This window comes from Sceloporus occidentalis, unplaced genomic scaffold (assembly GCF_023333645.1).
Source record: "Sceloporus occidentalis isolate IW3139 unplaced genomic scaffold, rSceOcc1.0.p SCAF_6, whole genome shotgun sequence".
In the NCBI taxonomy this organism is placed as follows: Eukaryota; Metazoa; Chordata; class Lepidosauria; order Squamata; family Phrynosomatidae; genus Sceloporus; species Sceloporus occidentalis.
Window position 1 is genome coordinate 44,169,953 of NW_028316986.1, and position 19,432 is coordinate 44,189,384.

The 19,432-nt window shown below is 44.5% G+C and overlaps 1 protein-coding gene and 1 long non-coding RNA gene across 2 annotated transcripts in view; one reads left to right on the top strand and one right to left on the bottom strand.

Annotated features, from left to right (window-relative positions):
* LOC149310684 (polypeptide N-acetylgalactosaminyltransferase 14-like) overlaps positions 1–19,432 on the top strand; it is a 332,296-nt gene that overhangs the window by 113,888 nt on the left and 198,976 nt on the right. The window lies entirely within an intron of this gene.
* Positions 9,284–19,291, bottom strand: LOC149310685 (uncharacterized). Its single transcript, XR_016281590.1, has 3 exons — positions 19,125–19,291; positions 18,114–18,259; positions 9,284–10,831 (listed from the first exon to the last, which is right to left on the bottom strand). It is a non-coding gene; the product is annotated as an uncharacterized LOC149310685 (long non-coding RNA).

Sequence of the window (19,432 nt, forward strand, 5' to 3'; positions counted from 1 at the left end):
AGGTAGAATGAGTGGCACATAGCTACAGCAATGAGGAAAGGTATGGGATGGAGAAGCTTACGAGAAAGAGCATCGCCATACCCACCCCTCACTCTGTATTTCAGACAGACAGTGAAAGCCAAAAAGATGAGTTCCACCAGATCAAACAAAAGCAGAATCCCCCTTTCATCTCTTGTGTATTACTAAAATCCCCTTCCTGCCATCTATTACTGGGGTCTCCAGGTCTTGTCTAGATGTCATAAAATCTATGAAGCATCACCAGTGACAATCAATCCCTCTCATCTCCTGAACATCAGGACAAACTCCACATTTTCGAAACCTTTCCCAGGTACCATTGTAGGGCAACCAAACGTTCAGTTTTCTGTGGAATTTTCATGGATCAAGGATATAAATATTACCCCCGAAATGATACCTTTTTGCTACAGTTGTGGCAATTGGCCTTCCCACAAGCCTGGCGACTGTCATCCCCAGGCTTCTGTCTGAGCTCTTTGTTCCCGTCCTCTGCCAAAACCTGCACACTCAAGCCTTGCGACTTTAGTCCTCATACTTCCTGGCTTACTGTGTCCGTTTGTCTTCATGACAGGTACCTCATGCCTTATCCAACCCTCAGCCTGATATTCCTTTTTACTTTTCTGTGTTTGGTTACCTCTGTGTGTTGGACATTTGATTGGGTTATCTTCATTTGTATGCTACTTTCTATTTTTCTTAATACAGCTATGTATTCATGCCTGGGGTCTCCATAGTGAGGACTGGTATAACTGGTGCTTCATTCCTGCCTATGTTACCTCCTCTCACAAGGCCAAGTTGAGTACTTCCCCAAACTAATTAAGATAGGTTTTAACTGCTAATAGAGGCTCTACAGGCCCCATACAAATAGGGTAACAACTGTCAAAGTAAAACTATTTGCTGAGCAGGATTCCAAGTGCCAGACAGAACAAGAAGAAACAATTTTATTTTATTTATCTTGCCTTTCCCCTTGTACACAATCCAAGGCAGCTGACAGGCAATGAAAAACTGGGTGCATTTTTTGTGCAGTTAATATTATACTCTCAGTTACTGTCTAAAACATTTGGGCAAAGTGATATCCTCCAGATATTTCTGGGATGGAACCCCCAGTAGCCCTAGCCAGCATAGCCAATGGTGAGGAATGCTGGGAGTTGCAGTCCAACCATATCTAGAGGGCTGCAATTTGCCTATTCCTGGCCTAAAAGTTAGGCATTTAAGTTTATGCCTCTTTATACTTGTCTTCCAGTTTCTTTTTCAATCCCCCCCTTTTCCAGTGACCTTTGTCTTATATGTGTTGTTTATCACCATAGTTAATCAAGTTTATGGTTTGTACTAATTTACAGAGCCAAGATACTCTAAATGCACCAGATTCTGTCTGATCTTGGAAACTAACCGGGATCAACCCTGGTTAAGAGTTGGATGAGAGACTGCCAGTTAATACCAGGTGCTGTAGTCTGTATTTCATGGAAGGAGCTGGAAAAACTACCACTGAGTATTCCTTGCCTAGGAAACCCCTGTGAAATTTATAGGGTTGCCATAAGTCAACAGACAACTTGAAGGCATGCACACACAGCTATTTACAAGTACAGAGGTATCATGAACACTTACAAAAGAAAGTTGTTGATGAGAATTAAATGTATATTTTCATGCACATTCTTTGTAAAACCCACAACACAGGACAGATTTTGCAGCTTGTTTCATTTCAATGTTGTCATTAATATTTTATCCTGAAAAAGCTTTTTCTGTTTCCTCAAGTCAAGGTCAAGGATGATTTCTAAAGTTCAGTTCTTGTGTCAAACCATAAACCTGTCCCAAGCTGAAGCAAGATGCCAGGTCTCCCATATGGTGACATATTAGAGGCATCGCTGGCATCCTTTGCCTTGCTCTTAGTTTGATTTCTGTGCTGATTTATTTCACAATTGCTTTGCCAGTCCTTTGGCTGGTATATGAACACCATGTATAGTCCTGTGAGATGATGATTTACAAATAAAAAGGTTTAGATGGCTAATGCTGCAGAGAAACAGTTACTCTTTAGGAAAGTGTTAAACCATCAGAACAGAAGGAGCATGATAAGGTCAGGATGGAAGCCAACCATAAATATTTTGTGTCTAGTTTCTCTCATCTTGTCTACACTACAGCTATCAGTTGGAGACCAACACAAGCAATTGCAGAAGATACAGTTAAATCCTTTCCCCCAAAAAGAGCATTTAGAAACAGGCTCCACACTGATGCTACTGAGGACTTCAAATAGTAACTTCAAAGAGACTGATTGAGTGTTTTTCCACCAAAGGGCACAAACGGAAATAAAAGTGAGAATTTTTGCCTCACTTTTTCAATCCTGAAGTTCTGGCCAATTGTTGGGGGGGGGGCGGGGGGAAGGCTTTAAGTTCTTTTTTTTAAAGAGTGTCTTAAGTAATTTAAAGGCACTAGAATGGCTTAATAGCAGTAGAAGAGAATAGAATTGCTGTTCCCATTATTTCTCAAGCTTTTGTGAATAGACGTGAGGGCTAGAAACATGTTTTATTGTTATTTAAAAATGAAAGCTTTGAGTGTTGTAAGTGAACATACTTTAATTAGGTTGAAATGATCTGGAGTTTTGCACAATGGCATGAGCCTGATAGCGTTTTGCACATACTATAGTGCTATTGAGGTATGCAAGTATAAATCCTTGGGTAAAACATGAACCATTGCATTATTGCAGAAAATAGATTCATTGTGAGGTTCAACACCTTAGCTACTGTTTAAGCAAATCTCTTGTAAATGATATGTCTAGATTCCTCCTGGCTATATACAGTGGACCTTTGTTTTACATGGAGGATCTGTTCTGGACACCCCCACCCCACCCAGCATAAGGGAAATACTGAGGGACCTCAAGTCCCATTCATTTTAATGGCAGCATGCTCCTGTGGGTGTGTGAGCATTAAGAGGGCTTGGGCTCGCTGTTCATGTGACCTTGAGTCCGTGTATGGCGAGCCCGCATATGCTGCAGGCTTGTTATATAATATCTTGCGATTAGAGGTAGGAATTTTCATTGATCTATTGTACACTGATGTTTTAAGCCCTAAAAATTGGCTAAGATGGGGCAATAGAAATGGTTGTTTATAAAAGTCAAGAGTTAATAAACTCTAGCTAGCAGAAATTCCTTTATTTTGAGAAAGGTCTTGCCTTGTGTATCCCTTTTGTATGGCCTTTCCCAGGATACCATATCCATTTTCTGTATTATTGCAGATGTCAGGATTTTGAAACTTTTGATTATGAGTGCCTCACCAAACAAAACCCAGAATTCCTTAGAAAGCAGGCATGGAAAGTAATAATTTTATCAAAAGCAAGAGTAGTAGCAACCATAATTCAGCAGTAAAGCAAAGCTGAAATACACAAAGATTCAAACCTGAACCTTTAAGAGGTAAGTACCTATTAGCCTATATGGAAGAACTTGTCAGGTTTGCTTTCTTCCATATTTGAATTTTAAATTTTGATGCTCCTTTCATATTATTTATGAAGATATTTGCAATTTTTGTTAAGCTTTATGTTTTTGAATAGGAGTTAAATTTGTTTGCATCCTCACCAATAAAAGTACAGTGGCCATGAAAGCTATTCACCTGAAGTTAGCTGGGTGAAGTTGGAATCCATGCTTATCCATGATATTCTCTATATAGTCTTCTGCAAACCATACTAATAACGTCTCTCAAAATTATTGTGATGTATATTGTAACTGTGTAATTGTAGGGGGTGTAGTTATTAAGTGGGCTGGATAGGGAAGTTCTAGATTCAAGTCCCCATTGAGCCATGAATTTCCTTGAGCAATCTTGGGTGAATTGCTCTCTCTCAACCTGACCTATCTTACACAGTTTTTGTGAGGCTAAAGCAGGGGTAGGCAACCTTTTTGAGCTGGGGGCCGGGTTGCTGTCCCTCAGGCGACTGGGGGGCCGAAGCCGGGGGGGGTGGAACTTCGACCCTCCAGGGCGGGGCCACGTGCCAGGGGTGGAGCTTCCACCCTCCGGGGCGGGGCCACGTGCCGGGGGTGGAGCTTCCACCCTCTGGGGCGGGGCGGTGTGCTGGGGGTGGAGCTTCCACCCTCCAGGGGCGGGGCCGCATGCCGGGGGCAGAGCTTCCACCCGCCGGTGGCCAGGCCTCCCCATTTTTGCTGGCCCCTGACGGGGCCCCAGGCCCCGTCAGAGACCGGCAAAAAAGCTGGGGGGGGCCTGCCAGCGCTGGAGGACCCCCTGGAGGGCCCCAGAGACGGCAATGGGCCTCCCAGAGGCCCCTGCTGCCCTCGGAGCCCTCCTGGAGGGCCCCAGCGATGGCACCGGGCCCCCCAGAGGCCGCCTGCTGCCCTGGGAGCCCTCCTGGAAGGCCCCGGAGACGGCAGCGGGCCCCGCAGAGACCCCCTGCTGCCCTGGGAGCCCTCCTGCAGGGCCCCAGAGACGGAGGTGGGCCCCGCAGAGGCCCCCTGCTGCCCTGGGAGCCCGCCTGGAGGGCGGCAGAGACGGCAGCGGGCCTCCCAGAGGCCCCCTGCCACCCTGGGAGCCCTCCTGCAGGGCCCCAGAGACGGCAGTGGGCCCCGCAGAGGCCCCCTGCCGCCCTGGGAGCCCTCCTGTAGGGCCCCAGGGACAGCAGCGAGCCTCCCAGAGGCCCCCTGCCGCCCTGGGCACCCTCCTGCAGGGCCCCAGGGATGGCATCGGGCCCCGCAGAGGCCCCTGCCGCCCTGGGAGCCCTCCTGCCGGGCCCCAGAGACGGCAGCGGGCCCCGCAGAGGCCCCCTGCTGCCCTGGGAGCCCGCCTGGAGGGCCCCAGGGACGGCAGCGGGCCTCCCAGAGGCCCCCTGCCGCCCTGGGATCCCTCCTGGAGGGTCCCAGAGACGGCAGCGGGCCTCCTAGAGGCCCGCCGCCGGTGCCGTGGCGGCTGCTCTGGGCGCCGCCATTTTGGGCGGCAAAATGGCGGCGAAGTCTCGCGGGACCTCCCCCAAGGTCGTGCGAGACTTCGCTGCCATTTTGGGCGAAAAAATGGCGGCGCCCATAGCCGCAGAGGCCGCTATGGGCGCCGCCATTTTGCCCCCCAAAATGGCGGCGCCCAGAGCGGCGAAAAGCTGCGACGGGCGGCGGCGGCGGCGGCGGCGGCAACAGCAACCGGGGGCCGGTAGCCAGGCCTTCGCGGGCCGCATCCGGCCTGCGGGCCGGAGGTTGCTGACCCCTGGCGGCTAAAGTGTGGATGAATGCCAGCTTGTCTTATTGGAGGAAAGATGGGATATAAATGTAACAGACAAATGATCTTGGCTGAGATACTGTACTAGAGATGTAGTTATGATCCGTCTCCTGAGCCAACCTGCGAAAACCCACCTCAAAAGCTAGGCAACCATACTGTCTGAAGGAAATCTGTGGTGCTGGTGGGTGGAGCTCTGAAGGGTGATGTGTCTAGCCCTTTCTTGCAAGCAAGCCACTGTGTGATGAACAGTTGCAACAGGACCCTACAGGCTTTTATGGTGACTTTTAGGGAGCATTTGTGATCATGGCAATTGTGCCACAAAATTTCCAAGGTTGTAAGTCTAGTTAAAGACGTCATAAATATTGAACAGGATGCCATCCACAGTTAGTATAAACTAACACAGGAGCACCCTGAACTAGCTGATTAAGATGTAATTAGCAACCAGGTAACATTGATAGAAACAATAAGTATATTTATAACAAAATATTTTAATCTTAATGCAAGAGAAATATAAATAAACAATATGCCAATACAATTACTGGTTCTTAATTACATCTCAGTGAGACATACTTAGTACACATGGTCAGTGACCATGTTAGCTGGGGATTCTGGGATGTTTACATCAAGACAACAATGTTTCCAAGCTTTTCCTTTTTTTCCCCTTTTTCCAAAAAAAAAAAAAAAAAAAAAAAAAAAAAAAGCCTTTGTCACAAATTTTACCATTTCTAGACCAACAGAGTATAAATGAAGCCCCTATTATACTAGGACACTATAGTTGTGGATCAGAAAATGGGATTGCTTTTCACTGAAATCATCTTGGGGTAGGATGGAGTAACACTGTCATCCTGCTGCTGTAGCTGGGAGGTAGGCTGAATTGTGTCAAGGAGAGGAAAAAAACCTTTTAGTACAGCTAGCCTCAAAGGAGAGCATGTGGCTTAGTAATCCTCTGTGCTGATCCTAGTGTGTGGAACAAAGAGCCCTTGTACAATTTATGTGGTCTGCTGTCCACGGAGCCCATGTGGGAGTGAGCCAACAGTCTTGAGCCTGCTTCACAGCTGCCTTAATTGTATGAATATCTTGGCATCAGGGGAGGAGGTGGGTTGAATCCTCCTTGTTTGAAACTACAGCATCCTTTTAAATGGCACGAGGGCCCTGGTTGGCAACAGCTGTACAGCCAAGGCCAAAGTCATGAAAGATATTTAAATCTCATTTGTATAAATTGATTGGTTAGGATTCCTGTGGAAGGATTATCACCTGCCTCCAGTATTTTTGAACAGATCAAGGAAGGACAGCTACCCCCAAACTATGGGTTCTGTGTGGTGGGTGGGTGGGTGGGTGGGTGGGTGGGTGGGGGGGGTACAGCAGAACAACAAAAGGGAGAGCATCAGTCAGGAAGTACAGCAGGGCTGTAAAACATCTCAGAAAACCTCAACCCCTAGAGAATGTCTGTGCCAGATGGCCAGGATACATGGTGGTTTGATGATATGATGTTTATGGTCATTTTGCTATGCCTCAGCCATACCAATTAAGAATGATACTGCAAAGGTAGAATACAGTGTGCCTTTGTGAGGGCAGTAGTAGGAAAACTTGCAAAAGAGGAATAATAAAAAACAAGGAGCCAGAATGGGCAAAAGTTGCTTTTTTAAGCTACAATACCCATAGTTCCCAGCTGGGTGCTTCTGTGAGTTGTAGTCCAAAAATACATTTCCCAGCTCTGCATGTAACCTTACACAGAGTGGAGTATGTTAAAGGAAAAGAGATGTTAAATGTTAAGCACATGACAGCTAAGTCTTTGAATAGCTCTCTTAGGAAAGGACAGTGTATGAATGGTAAATGAATCATGTGGACCTCACACAGAGATGTGTTGTGGTCACACTCTACTCTCTTGTACAGATCCAGGACTCATAGAATTCAAAGGCATAGTCATGTTAGTCTGGAAATCAGTATGCAAAGGCATTTTGCAGCACCTATACTAAAAGTATAGTGTCTAGATCAAGAGAAGTAATAGTGCCACTGTATTCTGCTTTTGTCAGGCCCTACCTAGAATATTGTGTCCAGTTGTGGGCACCACAAATTAAAAAGGATGTTGAGAAACTGGAGCATGTCCAAAGGAGGGCGACTAAAATGGTGAAGGGTCTGGAAACCATGCCCTATGAGGAACAACTTAGGGAGCTGGGGATGTTTAGCCTAGAGAAAACAAGATTAAGAGGTGATATGATAGCCCTGTTTAAATATTTGAAGGGATATCTTATTGAGGAGGGAGCAAGCTTCTTTTCTGCTGCTCCAGAGAACAGGATACGGAACAATGGATGCAAGCTCCAGGAAATGAAATTCCAGCTCAACATTAGGAGGAACTTCATAGAATCATAGAATCATAGAGTTGGAAGAGACCGCACGGGCCATCCAGTCCAACCCCCTGCCATGCAGAAAATCCAAATCAAAGCATCCCCAGCAAATGGCCATCAAGCCTCTGCTTAAAGACCTCCAAGGAAGGAGACTCCACCACACTCCGAGGGAGTGTGTTCCACTGTCAAACAGCCCTTAATGTCAGGAAGTTCTTCCTAATGTTGAGGTGGAATCTCTTTTCCTGTAGCTTGCATCCATTGTTCCGGGTCCTGTTCTCTGGAGCAGCAGAAAACAAGCTTGCTCCCTCCTCAATATGACATCCTTTCAAATATTTAAACAGGGCTATCATATCACCTTTTAACCTTCTCTTCTCCAGGCTAAAGATCCCCAGCTCTCTGAGTCGTTCCTCATAGGGCAAGGTTTCCAGACCTTTCACCATTTTAGTCGCCCTCCTCTGGACACGCTCCAGTTTCTCAATGTCCTTTTTGAATTGTGGTGCCCAGAACTGGACACAGTATTCCAGGTGGGGCCCGACCAAAGTAGAATACAGTGACACTATTACTTCTCTTGTTCTAGACACTATACTTTTATTGATGCAGCGTAAAATCGCATTGGCCTTTTTAGCTGCCGCATCACACTGTTGACTCATGTTCAACTTGTGGTCTACTTGGACTCCCAGATCCCTTTCACATGTAGTTTCATTCAGCCAGGTGTCCCCCATCCTATATCTGTGCATTTCATTTTTCTGCCCTAAGTGCAGTACCTTACATTTCTCTGTGTTGAATTTCATTTTGTTAGCTTTGGCCCAGCTTTCTAGTCTATTCAGATCATTTTGAATGTTGATCCTGTCCTCTGGAGTATTAGCTATTCCTCCTAATTTGGTGTCATCTGCAAATTTGATAAGTATGCTCCCAATTCTGTCATCCAGGTCATTGATAAAGATGTTGAATAACACTGGGCCCAGGACAGAGCCCTGTGGGACCCCACTGGTCACTTCCCTCCAGGATGAAAAGGAGCCATTGTTGAGCACCCTTTGGGTTCGGCCGGTCAACCAATTACAGATCCATTTAACAGTTACTTTGTCTAGCCCACATTTTACAAGCTTGTTTGCAGGAATGTCATGGGAAACCTTGTCAAAGGCCTCACTGAAATCAAGATACACTACATCCACAGCATTCCCTTCATCTACCAAGCTGGTAATTTTATCAACAGTAAGGGCTCTTCCTTACTTCCTGACAGAAAGGGCTGTTTGACAGTTACAGACAGGCCTGAAAATACGGACTGGGTCCGTATTAGGGTTAGTGACTAACCCTAGGGTTAGTGACGCCCCAGAAAGTGACGCCCCTAACCCTAGTACGGACCCAGTCCGTACAAAATGGTGGCGGCCGTTCCACATGGCCGCTGCCATTACGACGTCATGACTGTGCCGCCTCCAAACGAGGCGGCGCGGACATGACGTCTTTGCACCACACGAGGGCGCCTAGGGCACCCTTTCCGCGGTGCAAGAAGGAGCTCCAAAACAGAGCTCCTTCTGGGGTTTGTGTCGCTGGGTGCAGCCTTTACATTGCTGCACCCAGTGACGCAGAGGAGAAAGGGGCCAAGTGGACCCTTTCTCCTCCTCCCCGCCATCGCCGAGTGTCCTTGGGGCTTCAAGCCCCAAGGACACCCCTTTCCAGGCCGCGGGGAAGCAGCCTTTTGCCGCTTCCCCGCGGCCTGCAAAGCGGCGAATCGGGGCCTCGGAGGCTGCCGGTCTGGCAGCTGAGGCCTCGATACAGCAGGGAAAGGGGTGGGTGCAGGCCGCCCCAAACGGGCGGTCTGTAACCCACCGGTGGAACACACTCCCTTGGAGTGTAGTGGAGTCTCCCTCCTTAGAGGTCTTTAAACAGAGGCAGGATGGCCATCTGTTGGCGATGCTTTGATATGGATTTTCTGCATGGCAGGGGGATGGACTGGATGGCCTTGTGGTCTCTTCCAACTCTATGATTCTATGACCTTTGAGACTAACTGAAAGACATTTGGCATCATGAACTTTGGTAGACTTGAGCCAGCTTTCTCAGATGCATGTGTCCACAGATTCATGCATCTGAGGAAGCTGGCTCAAGTCTAAGGAGGCTGAAGCTACCAATTTCTTCCTTGAGTGTTTGAGAATTCATAGAGCAACCTATTCAACAGAGCTTGAACATTTATTTTTTAAAAGTATTAAAAAGCTTCTGTGTTTAAGAAGTGGGTTATCATTACTCATAACAGAAGTTCAGAAGTTCTTTGCTACCTTTCTTTTGCATGTTGTTGCCTTTTTTAAGAAAGGAAAATTCCCTAGGATAAATGAGAGAATGGCAGAAACTGAAAAAATAAATCCTGTCTAAAAATCTCATGAATCTTAACCTCTAAAATTAACTTCAGAAGCATAGTTCCCTGCACCTATAAAGTAACTTCATTCTCACTCATCATGTTGCTTTTGAAATATAATTTCATTGTTCCCTATTACCATAGAAGAAACTCATTCTAGATAACTACGGGGCTAAACAGATCACCTCTTTGGAGCAGCTTGTTCCCACCCCTTTCAGTGCCAGATTAGGGCCACACAGACTACATGCCATGGCCCCAATCCAGTCTTTCCCTGATGCTAAAAGGACGCAGCACCAAAGGAGCACCGTGATGCTGTCTGCTGTGTGGCAAAATGCCGGTCCTTTTTGCACCAGGAAAAAGGCAATTTTGCTGCTGCAGTGGCACTTTCTGGCACTCTTTTTGGCACTGCATCATCTGGACGCAGCACCAAAGGAGTGCCATGACTCTGCCTGTCATGCGGTTGAGTGCATGGTGTGACAGCAGCATTAGGGCAGCGTCGGACCATGTGTCGTGCGGACACCACACCCCCATTCTGCCTCAAGGCCACCTTATAACATCAGTCTGTACAGCCTCAACATTACTAGTAATTGATTACTTCCAAGCTCTTCCATTCCTTGAGGCCTTTTCTTTCTCTCACATCCATATGGGAACATTCTTTGCTGGTACCGGTTGAATGATCTTCATGCCTCCCTCTCTTGGGCCTGCTCAGTGTGATTTAGAAGCTAACATTTGGTTTCTGTCAGCAGAGCTGACATGATATAGTACGTCACTGAGAAAGAAAAGCACTTGGGAGGCTGGAAGCTTCTTGTTCTCTGTGAGTTCGATTGCTGGACAGGTGTAACAGGCATATAATCACATTTCAAGGGATGCAGAGAGGCTATTCTTCTGGCCTCTTCTCTGCCTCTTTTTCAGGCTGCCCAGTTCTAGATGCACTGAAAAAAACAAAAATTGACATAGAACATTTTATTTGTGGACCGGCACACATACAAAAAGCAGTAATTGACACAGACCTGTGCTTTAGGTTATCAGTCTGTTGTTATAGTTCTTTTAATGTTTTCTCCTTCATGAGCAAATGCACACAAGTGAAAATGGGAACCGTATTTGCCTTCCCCTAACCCTCACATTCATGATTTTAAATATAGGCTGGCCTCCACCTTTTGTCCTTCCACTAGCAAGTAAGTCCTTTTTAACCAGGCAGTCCTTTGGTGGTTAAACAAAGGCACGGGACAGACTGCCCGAAAACCATGCGGCTTCCCTCCGGAGGGAATTTATTAAATCTCGTTTTTTTTAGCGCCGCAGCGCGTACGTAACGAGTGCGCCAATGGCTGCATGTCACTTACGTCACAATGGATGGGACGCCGCCATTATAGCGCCGCTGCGGCGTGCTGGGGTTAGGGACTGTGAGGTTGCCGCATGGTCTCCACCCTAAAATTGGCGCTAGCATGGCACATTTGGGCCGTCTGTTTCAGCCCATAGTTGCTGTTAAAAAATAAAATCCAAGTAGGTGCTGCTGCCTTAAAAAGAAATGGCTTGTTTTTAATTGTTTTTGTTTTAACTTATGCTTGCTTTATTCATTGTATTGTTAGCTGCCTTCAGTCTATTTTGGGTGAGAAAACTATTTTATTTTATTTATATCCCGTTTATTATTAAACAATGATTATATAACAAGATTTCATTTACTGTAGTTTACATTGTTTTTAGTCTGGCTTTAAACTTAGGCTAAATCATTATCAGTATTTAATGAAGTTGGCCACACTGTGTGATCAGAATGTTAGACTTAGGCTGCTGCCACAGTGAAAAATTAATACAGTTTGACATCACTTTAATTATTATTAATATTATGCTTTATTTATATAGCACTGAAGGTTTGCACAGCGCTGTATATGCAAACAATAAAATTGATGCAAGTAAACCTGCCCATGGCATACAATCTAAAAAATAGTAGCATAATACATATAAATAATACATAACAATACAGGAAAGTGTTCAATAAAACAGGCAACAAATTAAAAACGTCAAATAGCAAATAATAGTCATGCAATGCCTGGGAATGCTTCTCTGAACAGGATGGTCTTCAACTCAGTTTTGAAACTAGTTAAAGAAGTGATGACCCAGGCTCGTGGGGGAAGCAGGTTTGAAGAGTGAGGGGCAGCAAGTGAAAAGGGACGAATCAGGGATGGGGCAGAGAAAATCCTGGGCTGAGACACCAGACCTTGACTACCAGAATGGAGGGCCTGAGCAGGAAGGTGAGGAGAAAGAAGGTCTGATAAATAAGGAGGGGCAAGCCCATGGAGGGCTTTAAAAGTCAACAACAGGAGCTTATACTGAATATGGAACGGAGGGGGAGCCAGTGAAGGGATGACAACACAGGAAAGATATGGTCGGAGTGGTGGGTGGATGCAATAATGCGTGCAGCTGAATGCTGGACAGAAATTAAAGGACGGAGGTGAGAAAGAGGAAGCCCTGCCAGAAGGATGTCATAGAAATCATGTCATGATACCACTAGGGCATGGACCAGAATCTTGGCAGTAGAGGCAGAGAGATATGGTCGGATTTTGGCTATATTGTATAAAAAGAATCTACGTGCCTCAGCTGTGGTCTGGATCTGGGGGATACACGACAGAGAAGAATCAAAAATAAAAGCAAGACTACGGGCTTGCTGGACTGGTCGAATAGAAATGTCATCAACAGAAACAGAAAAGGAGTGTTGAAGAGTAGACTTAGGTGGAAAAATGCGAAGCTCTGTTTTGGACATATTGTGCTTCAAACATCGATGCTGCATCCACTGAGAGACAGCTGTAAGACAAGATGAAAATTGCTGTTCAAGACTCAGACAATGGTCAGGGGTGGAAAGATACAACTGAGTGTCATTGGTGTACAAATGATAGAAAAAGCCAGAAGAACTAATGAGTTTTCCTAGGGACAGTGTGTAGAGAGAAAACAGAAAGGGACTCAGAACAGAGCCCTGGAGAACCCCAACAGATAGGGGAACAGAGGACTACGTTTGACTACCCGTGACCACTGCAAAAGATCTGTCTGACAAATAAAATCTAAACCAGTCAAGAACAGTCTGAGAACTTGGTCAGGAAGTATATCAGCTAGAAGACAGTGATCACCGGTGTCAAAGGTTGCAGACAAATCAAGAAGAATGAGAACAGAGTAAAGGCCTTTAGCCTTGGCCCGTAAAAGATCATCCGAGATCTTAGTGAGAGCCGTTTCTGTAGAATGCCGTGGGCGAAAACCAGACTGAAAGGGATCGAGAATGGAGTTGGCTTCAAGAAACTCAAGATAGTGAGAATAAACGACCCGTTACAAAACCTTAGAAAGAAAAGGAAGAAGAGAAATCGGATGATAGCTAGACAAAAAAGAGGGGTCAAGAGAAGGTTTTTTTCAGAATAAGAGAAACTAAAGCAGGGGTAGGCAACCCTTTTGAGCCGGGGGCCGGGTTGCTGTCTCTCAGACAACTGGGGGGCTGAAGCCAAAAAATAAATAATTAAATAATTTTTTAAAAAATTAAATAAATAAATAAGCTGGGACAAATGTAGGACAAAATTTTCAAATGGAGGGCACTTTTTAAATAAAAAATGGAGGACACGTGAAAAAATTTGCTGATTTTTAAAAAAATGTTAAGATAAATGCATGTTTCTGAGGCTTCTATAGACAATTGCCCCATCATGCCCCTCGCGCGAGACGCCAAAGGCCCCGGCGGCAATCGGCGGCAGGACCGGGCTGGGGCCGGTCCCAAGGCCTCGCCGGGCCGCATCTGGCCTGCGGGCCGCAGGTTGTCTACCCCTGAACTAAAGCATGTTTAAAGACTGAACGGAAGGAACCCGTAGAGAGAGAGAGAGAGTAAAGATATAGAGAAGCGAGGGCAGAAAAGAGGGAGCTATAGAAATTAGAAGACGAGTAGAAATTGGATCAAGAGAACAAGTTGCAGGTTTGGAAGAGTTTGGCAGCATAGAGAGTTCATCCAGAGAAACAGGAGGAAACACAGAAAAAAATTTAGGCAAGGGTAATAGAAGATTAGGAGTAGAAGAATAAGGAGGGACTATCTCAGAGCGAATAGTGATAATCTTTGAGATGAAATAGTTAGTGAAATCGTTAGGAGAGAATGATGAAGAGACAGGAGGAGAGGGAGGTTTAAACAAAGTGTTGAAGATGGAGAACAAGCACTGTGGACACCTCTCATTGGCACAGATCAATGATTTGTAATAATTCTGTTTTGCCATGGACAGGGCGCATGAAAAGGAAGAACGAACAAATTTGTAATAAATAAAATCAACCCATTCCCTGGACTTTTTCCAAAGGCGTTCGGCCACTCAAGAGAAGGACCGGAGAAACCTAACAATGTGGGTAAGCCAGGGCTGAGGCCTAGTCATAGAGGAAGAAGCGCATACAGATACAAGGGAAAGCTGCCAAGAGTTGAAGAAAGAGTGGAGTTAAATAAAGACATCACTGAGTCAGCAGAATCCCCAAGAGGTAGAGAAGAGAGAGATGAATCCAAGGACTGACTGAGATGGTCACAGTTAACAGACTGAAGATTATGAAAGTAGCGTTGAGTAGTATGATGAGGAGGTGGGATATAAGTAAGAGTAAAAGAAATTAAATGATGATCAGACAATGGAAAATCAAATGCCAAGTAGTCAGAAATGACACACTTAGCAGCAAGAACTAAGTCAAGGCAGTGACCGAGAGAATGGGTTGAAGAGTGGGAATGTGGGTGAAGACCGAAAGAAGCTAAAAGGGAGCTAAAGCAAGATGCTGAGGGATTCTTGGGATCATCAAGGTGGATATTAAAGTCACCTGGGATCAAAGTTGGGACTGCATCTGATAGAAAAAATGTCAGCCAAGACTCAAAGTCTGAGAGGAACTAAGTAGCAGAACCAGGAGGGTGATAGATGACCGCAACCCGCAGCTGTAAAGGAAAAAAGAGTCGAATAGAGCGAGACTCAAACAAAGAGAAACAATAGCTAGGGGGGAAAGAAAGCACTTGAAACTGGCAGGAATTAGACAATAAGATATCGACCCCTCTTCCTTGACCCTCAGGGCGGCTTGTGTGTGTGAAAGAGAGACCCCAAAAGAAAGGGCAGCAGAGATAGCAGTGTCATGGGCCGGGAGCCAAGTTTCAGTAAGAGCAAGAAGATTAAATGATCTAGAAAGAAAAAGATCGTGAATTGCTATCGCTTTCGGAGCAACAGAGTGACAGTTCCAGAGTGAACAAGAGAATGGAAGCTGGGAGATAGGAAGAGGCCGAATAGGGATCAGATTAGGAGAAATGCATGGAGTCATGGGAAGGAAAGGTTTGAGTATCCAGTAATCAACAGGAGAGAATGTTACAATGACAAGAGCAGAAAAATAAAAGCCGACAATGCTTGATAACATTGCCTGACCACCACAAGACACGAGGGCTCCTTCTCTGTAGCTACTGGGAAGGGCAGTTGGTACTGGGCCTGCCTCTGGACGCTCTGCCTCTAGCTCCTTCTCTGTAGCAGTGGCTGCTGGGCAGGGCAGTTGTGCTGGGCCTGCCTCTGGAGGCTCCTCTTCTGGCTCCTTCTCTGTAGCAGTGGCTGCTGGAAAGGGCTTGGTTTCATCCTATGGGATCCTGGGGTTTGTTGTGGCTCCAGAATACTCTGACGGAGAAGGCTAAATATCTAACAAAACTACAAATCCCAGATTTCCATAACATTGAGACATGGCAGTTAAAGTGGTGTCAAACTGAAAACATTCTGCAGTGCAAATGCAGCCTAAATGGGCTTTTGTTTCGAACCATCATAGCTCTTGCAATCCTGATTTGTATAACATCCCTAAAGCAGTTTTCTTGTTTGTATATCACAGCAATTTTACAAACAAGATGATCTTGCATTAAGGAAGTCATAGAAGAGAAGAGGTAGAGAGGAGCTTGTGGTTACACAGCTGGTCCAGGAAAACGTTTGTTGGGTTGAATGTGTGGTACTGGATATGCTGTGTAAATGGGCATTATATCAAATTATAGAATTTTTGGATTAAAATTTCTATTATCATCCTGGAATTCATAAAATGCAAAATCTTGACTGATCATGACAATTCAGTTTTAAAAAAATATGGGAAATTGAAGGAATTGAGACTACTTTTTATCTAAAGAAGTCGCTGTCACCACCCAATGATTGATTCCTCTCACTTTAGCAATGTATCAGGATGTTGCTGGGGAATTCCACTGACACTTCCTTTGCTGACTGTAGAGAAGAACTGGGCCAATCTTAGGCCTGTTACAGACAGCCAAAATAAAGCTGCTTCGAGTACCTTTGGAGGTATGGTATTTCAATGATACGTGTGTCCTAAGTGTCCAAAGGCCGTACCAAAGCCCCGCTCCAGTCCTAAGGACTGGAGTGCAGCTTTGGTGAAGCTTCCAGACTCTTAGGACTCATGCATCATTGAAATACCATACCTCCAAAGTGACTCGAAGCAGCTTTATTTTGGCTGTCTGCAACAGGCCTGAGGCACATGAAAAGGAGTGCAAGAGAAGCAGAGTATTTTTAAAGAAGGATGGCTTTATTCTGTAGCATAAAGATATCCCTCTACATGAAAAACCTTATTCCTTAAGCACAAATAGAGGTTGCAAGTTACAGAATCAATCAGTTCAGCCAAACCAAGAAAAGAATCAAAATATCCTAACACTACTGACTGGTACATTCTCCTAATCTTACTCACAGATCAGATGGGATTTGTAGTCCTTGATGTTTCTAGATAGCTGGGAGTCTGGACTCCATTGTCCAGCCTCCACCAGCCTTTCCCCATGCAACTGTGCTCTAGATGTTCCTTTGTTTCAGAACGCCATAGTCTGTTTAGGGAGAGAGCCAGAGACAAAAGCCTTGTGGTGCTTTTTATAACCTTAGCCCAGAACCATCTTGAAGAATCGTGCTTCTGCCATTTGATTGTCCATTTCATTAGACAGTTGTTGTCTCGTTATCTGTGAAACTGACCCTCATTAAAATGTAACTGTATCTCCTCCCACAGTTAACCCTTTGCTGCCTGGGGAGAAGGTTTTGATAAATTGAGAGACTCCCATTTATCACAGTTTACGGCAGACCTAGAAGTGAATATATACCTTAAGTCTTGGAATAGCAGTATTTGATCCCAGGTCAAAATCTAGTCTTCTGAAGTTTTCCAGCTTCAGCTAGAGTCAAAGCTAGGGAGATAGGATTTGCCAAAACGCTGTTAAATGTATGAGGAGTCATGGACTGCTACTTTTGTGGCAGAACTCTCTTATCCTATAGGTCTTTAGTGACAACATTACATTCTCTTTCTTCTGCATGTCAGGTATTATTGTTTCTTTTTCTCTAGTCCTTTCTCTATACAGTCATCTTTTTTATGATGTTAGATTTTTTTTTTCTATCTTGACATACCTCGCTAAATTGAGAGTTAGGTTTGTTTTTGTTTGTTTGTTTTAAATCTAGATGCTCCGATGAGGAACTTTATCACACCTGCTTGCTGTCCTACTAATAATGGAAGCATACTGGTTTGGCATCATTGGTGCAGTAGTTTGAGCAGTGGACTACAACTCTGGAGACAAGGTTTGAATCCCAGCTCAACCACGTAAACCCACTGGGTGACCTTGGGCAAGTCATACTATCTCAGCCTAGAGGGTGGCAGTGACAAATTCTCTCTGAAGAAACTTGCCAAGAAAATCACATGAATGGTTTGCCTTAGCGTCACCTGACTGAAATGGTTTCTTTCCACTAGTGGTTATTTTTTCATAGAAGAAGTGAGTGAGCCGTTCATTTTCTGGAAGCTGCCTCCCTGCACTGTGGGAGCTGCCCTTCAAGATGACACTTGAGACATCATTGTCTTCTTTGAGACAAAGAAGTCATGGTAGATTAGTTGACTGAAAAGCTGCTTCTCAGCTGGATGTAACTTCAGCATCTTGAACCACCCACCTATATTTTGCTTTGCCCTCTGGAAGAAAGGATTAAATATACATCAATATGAGATGTATATTTGCAATGAGAGCCAAAGGATAGTGTGTGTAGGCTGGGAGGGGAAAAACCCTTAAATCATCTGACAAGCCCCCTTACAAATGGCAAATGATGAAAGCTTGGGCATGAATTAATAGAGGAAGGGGATTTTTTCCTTTTTTCCTTTGAAGTGTGTTGATGGCAGAGACAGGGGGAGTATAGGAGGGGGTGAGAGAAGCTGCTTTAATGTGACACATATACAATAGGTTGCATTATGTTTTACCTGGTAATTAGTTTCTCTGAAAACAGTTTGCTTTCCTGGATACTTCTGGCAGAGGTAGAATTTCAGTGGTCTGCTACTAATGAGTGTATTAGTAGTGTGTTTTGGAGACAACAGCATTTACACACCAGACAGGGGAGTGTTGACACCTGTGAACAAATCCAAAGTGCCAGATAGACACAACACCTCTAAGACTGCAATCTTATAACCTCTTACTTGGAATAAATGCATTGAATTCATATACATATATATAGGATTGCATTGCTAATTTCTGATACCTTCCTCCAGAAGTTGAAATCTGATGATGTTCACTATGTAATCCTCCTCCTGCATTTCTTAACCTCACTCAAAATGCATGTTCAAATCTATGCCATTGAATCAGCAGTTCTTAAATTTTATGAAACTCTCTTCAAGATTCAGGCTTTTTTTTTTTAACATGTATTTGATTTCCTTGGACCTGCCTAAACTGGAATTTCTGGATGCCATTTTTTCAGTGAATAACAATGAGGTCTTTTGATTTTTTAAAAAATTAAAAATATAACAGAGTACTATTACATTTAAAATGGAAAAACCCAGAGAAACAGCATCAGTAATATCTGAGTTAGCAAGAAGGATGTGCTTTCAGGTTTCCAATCAGAACAAAGTCCATATTTCTCTGCTAGAAATTCTCTCCTTTCTTTTACAATCATTGATTTGTAGTTTGTTGTGGCACCAGAGCTCTCTGATAGAGAAGGCTAAGTATCTCACAAAACTACAAATCCAAAAATGCAGATGCAGCCTGGGTCTCTTCTTTACTTCCTTATAAACTTTCGTTCATTCATGCATGCATTCATGCATTTATTTAACTTATACCCAGCTTTCTCCCAGCATTCCCAAGGTAGCTTATGATCATTTCAAACAGCTAAAATGTTATATTAGAAAAGTTTAAAAATAAACAACAGTACTATTAAAAAGAGATAGTTAAGTACATTTAAAACACATTAAAACATAATTTAAAACATTAAAAAAACTCACAGCATAGCACTTTCAACACTGTTCTGCCATGTGATTAAAAATAAGTTAAAAACTTGCTTAAATAAAATGTTTTAGCTTGCTGGTGGAAGGAGAGCAGCAAGGGGTCTAACTGGACCTCCTGTGGAAGAGAGTTCCATAGCCTGGGAGCAACCAATGTGCAGGGTGTTTTCTTTTTGTTTGTTTGTTTTTTGTTTGGTGTCCTTATTATATATGACCACGATGGTCCTTGGACTGAGAACAAGCCCTCTAAAGATCTTAAAGCTCAGGCTGGCCCCTATAAGGAAATTTGGTCTTTTAAATAGTCTGGA